Source organism: Otolemur garnettii, unplaced genomic scaffold, assembly GCF_000181295.1.
Source record: "Otolemur garnettii isolate 467f Iridium unplaced genomic scaffold, OtoGar3 scaffold00259, whole genome shotgun sequence".
NCBI classification, from domain to species: domain Eukaryota; kingdom Metazoa; phylum Chordata; class Mammalia; order Primates; family Galagidae; genus Otolemur; species Otolemur garnettii.
The window spans coordinates 226,438-231,089 of record NW_003852654.1 but is presented as its reverse complement, the minus strand read 5'-3'; the positions used below and the strand labels follow the sequence as shown (position 1 = coordinate 231,089).

Sequence of the window (4,652 nt, the reverse complement as noted above, 5' to 3'; positions counted from 1 at the left end):
GTGTAGCTGCTTGACTTAGGTTTTCATCATACCCTTACTGGTGCTCTCTGAACTAAAATATAGACACTCATTCCCCTTTTGTTGAGGCAGAAGACAGTGATCCTTTGCTACAGTGGTCAGATATGAAAGAAAAGGGTAATCTTATTCTCCCGATACCAAAGAATCAATACAACTCCAAGAGAACAATGGGCAAAGGGAACGAAGAGACCATTCACAGTAGAAAAACTACAAATCAGCATTGAACTTATGAAAAAATATCCAATCTTACATGTCATTAAGAAAATACAAATTGGGTGGCGCCTGTGGCTCAAAGGAGTAAGGCACTGGCCCCATATGCCAGAGGTGGCTGGTTCAAACCCAGCACTAGCCAAAAACTATTTAAAAAAAAAAAAGAAAAGAAAAGAAAAATTAAAATATGTATAAGATACTAGTTTTCACCAAGCAAATTGGAAGATATTTTAAAAAATAATAACCACGAATCCTAGTGATTTATAGTGCCAAAGTAAATTAAAAAAGAAAAGATAGTCTTTTTAACACTATTCAAAATTTACTAAGGGTCTATCATGTATAAATTGTACTAGAAAATGGAGGTGGTATAATGAGAAATGATACATTCCCAGTTCACACCCAGCTCATAAACTGATAGAGGAATAGATGGGACAGGGCCTTGGCAATTAAGTATGGAAGAAGTGTAAAGAAAATTCCCACCAATCCTTAGAATAGTATGTCTTTTTTTTTTTTTTTCATTTTGGACATTCTGGTGTTGGTAAGCACATTGTGATTTTAATTTGTATTTCTCTGATGACTAATGAAAGTAAACTTTTTTTTTTTTGGAGACAGAGTCTCACTTTATTACCTATGGTAGAGTGCCGTGGTATCACACAGTTTACAGCAACCGCCAACTTCTGGCCTTAGGCGATTCTCTTTCCTCAGCCTCCCAAGTAGCTGGAACTACAGGCGCCCGCCACAACGCCTGGCTATTTTTTTGTTGCAGTTTGGCCGGGCCTGGTTCGAACTCACCACCCTCCATATATGGGGCTGGTGCCCTACTCACAGAGCCACAGGTGCCGCTCCCTATTTAAAATTTTTTGTTTCTTTTTAAGACAGAGTCTTACTATGTCGCCCTTGGTAGAGTGCTGTTGAGTACTATGGTGTCACAGCTCACAGCAACCTCAAATTCTTGGGCTAAAGCAATTCTCTTGCCTCAGCCTCTGAAGTAGCTGGGACTACAGGTGCCCACCACAACACTCAGCTTTTTTTTTTTAGAGGCAGAGTCTTACTTTGTTGCCTTTGTGGCATCACAGCTCACAGCAACCTCCAGCTCCTGTGCTTAGGCTATTCTTTTGCCTTAGCCTCCCAAGTAGCTGGGACTATAGGTGCTCATCACAACGCCCAGCTATTTTTTGTTACAGTTTGGCCAGGGCCAGGTTTGAACCCCCATCCCCACCCTCTGTATATGGAGCCAGCACCCTACTCACTGAACCATAGGTGCCACCCACTCTCAGCTATTTTTTTGGTTGTAGTTGTCATTGTTGTTTGGCAGGCCTGGGCCGGGTTCGAACCTGTGTATGTGGCTAGTGCCCTAGCAACTGAGCTATAGGTGCCGAGTCATCCTATTTAAAATTTTTTTTTGCTCAGTGCCTGTAGCTCAAGCGGCTAAGGTGCCAGCCACATACATCAGACCTAGGGGTTCAAATTAAGCCCGGGCCTGCCAAACATCATTGACAACTACAGCCAAAAAATAGCTGGGCATTGTGGTGGGCACCTGTAGTCCCAGCTACTTGGGAGGCTAAAGCAAGAGAATCACTTAAGCCCAGGAGTTGGAGGTTGCTGTGAGCTGTGATGCCGTGGCACTCTACCCAGGGTGACAGCTTGAGGCTCTGTCTCAAAAAAATAAAAATAAAGAGAGAAGGATGGAGGGGGTGAGGGAAAGGAAAAGAAAATAGTGACTAATTCTCACATAAATTGGATTTAATTTTGACCAAAGTATATTATTTGAACAATAATTTTTCATTCAACTTGTTAATATCTTGTTTTGGATATTGCATGCTCATTTATAAGTGAAATATATTTGTAATTTCCCTTCATAATAATATATTTTTCCAATTTTAATATCAAGTATATCCAGATGAAGTAGAATGATTTTGAAGTATTTTTTCTTTTTCTATTATCTATAAGATTTGGCATGCACCCATGATCTATTTTTTTAAATTATCTTCCATTTAAAAAATAAAAATAAAATTGTTTTGCTTACCACAAGGTCAAGATGATCCTCTCTCCTATTTTTTTTTCCTCCTATGTTTTCTTCTAAAATTTTACTTTTTTTATTTTTCACATTTGGACCTAGAACCCATCTAGAATTGGGTTTTGTATATATTGTAAAGTAAGAGGTCAAGAGTCCAGTTTTTCCATATGGATATCAATTGATCCGACATCATTTATCAAAATAACCATCCTGTTCCTATTATGCTTCAGCATCACTTTCATCATAAGTAATGTGTATAGGTCTATTTTGAAACTCTTTCTTCTTTTCCATTGGACTACTTATTTACCTCTGTGTTAAACTTATGTGTCAATTTGTGGAGAAGAGACACCTTCCCAGTATGGGCAATTCCCAGGTTACAAATGAGATAGGTTCTGTAGGTTTTTTTTTTTTTTTTGAGGCAGAGTCTCACTGTGTCACCCTTGGTTGGGTGCCATGGTGTCACAGCACACAGCAACCTCCAACTCTTGGGCTTAAGCGAGTCTCTTGCCTCGTCCTTCCAAGTAGCTGAGACTACAGGTGCCAGCCACAATGGCTGGCTATTTTTTGTTGTTGTTGCAGTTGTCATTGTTGCTTAGCTGGCCTAGGCTGAGTTTGAACCTGCCAGCTTCAGTGTATGTGGCCATAACCACTGTGCTATAGGCACTGAGCGTATAGGTTTGTTCTTAAACTGAATTTGTATGTAAGTTGGAACAGATATATTCACCTATTACCTATAATAGCTTCCATTCATAAATGCAAGTCATATGTCAGTCAGATGCTTGTAACTCAGGAACTGCCTGTATCCCAATAGAAGTGGTTATAGCACACATCCTTGTTTATTTCTCAGTCTTAAAGGGAAAGCTTTTAATATTGCACTGTAAAGAATAGTGTTGGCTGTAGGGTCTTGGTAGTTATTCATCACATTAAAGAAGCTCCCTTCTATTCCAAGTTTGCTCAGAATTTTCATCTTTAATGGTTTTAAATGTTATTAAATGCTTTTTGTATATCTGTTGAGATGATCATGATTTTTCTCTATTTTTCTTTTAATGTTGTGAATCTGTTGCCTTTCAGGTAGTAAGCTTTCTTGTGTTGCTGAACTAGATCTTGTTTGGTTTTGATTTAGTCTCCTTTTTATACAGAACCATATTTGATGTGCTTAATATTTTGTTTAGGATTTGAGAGAGATTGATTTTAAGATTCTTTTTTTTGTCTTGTCTTAGGTTTACCATTTTATTTTATTTTATTTGAGACAGACTCTCACTTTGTCACCCTGGGTAGAGTGCCATAGCATCATAGCTCACAGCAACCTCAGATTCTTTGGATCGAGTGATTCTTTTGCCTCAGCCTTCTGAACAGCTGAGACTACAGCTTCCCACCACAATGCCCAGCTAGTTTTAGAGACAGGGTCTGGCTCATGTCCAGGCTGGTCTTCACCTCCTGAACTCAAGCAATCCACCTGCCTTGGCCTTCCAAAGTGCTAGGATTACAGGCATGAACCACTGTGCCTGGCCAGATTGTTAAGATTCTTGTCAGATTTTCGTGTCATAGTTATGCTAGATTTGAAATGAGTTAGGAAGTACCATTATTTTCTGTAATTTGTATTTTAATGAAATTAAACTTCTTTCTTCAAACAATGCTTAGATAATTTACAAGCAAAGTCATCAGATAATGTGTGTGTGGGTATGTGCGTGTGTTTGGGGGCAGGGGTGAATTTTCAATTCTTTAATAGATATATGAGTGTTTACATTTTTATTTTTTTATTGTGTCACTTTTGGTCAATTGTGTTTTCCAAGGAATTTGTCAAATGCACTGGTATGAAATTGTTCATAATATACTCATATAACCTTTTTAATATCTCTAGGTTATCTACTGATCTCTACTAGTAAATTGTGTCTTCTGTATTTTCTTAATCAGCCTTTGTAGAGGTTTCTTAATTTCATTAATATTTTCAAAGAACCAATGTTGCCTCTTTTGATCTTCTCAACTGTTTTATCTTCTATTTCTTTTCTTTCTGCTCATTATTATTTCTTTCTTTGAGTTGTATCCCTAATCCTACTACCATAGATAACCTGTATTAAATTCTTGTGTAGTGTCTCCAAATCTTTTTTCTATGTATAATAAATACTTATTTTTACTTCCAGTATACTAGTTATTGTTTGGATATTGTTTTACGATATTTTATTTAATGTCATATCAGTAGCATTTACCAAAGACATTGTAAATCCTTCTACAAATTGATTTTTATGGTTTATATTCAGTAGATGACCATACTTAACTAATTCCCTATTTTTTTTTTTGACACAGAGCCTCAAGCTGTCCCCCTGGGTAGAGGGCCATGGCATCACAGCTCACAGCAACCTCCAACTCCTGGGCTCAAGCGAGTCTCCTGCCTCAGCCTCCCAAGTAG

The 4,652-nt window shown here is 38.0% G+C and overlaps 1 protein-coding gene across 2 annotated transcripts in view; it reads left to right on the top strand.

Moving 5' to 3' along the window:
• The window catches only part of MPP1 (membrane palmitoylated protein 1), a 41,215-nt gene that overhangs the window by 25,842 nt on the left and 10,721 nt on the right, over positions 1-4,652 (top strand). The window lies entirely within an intron of this gene.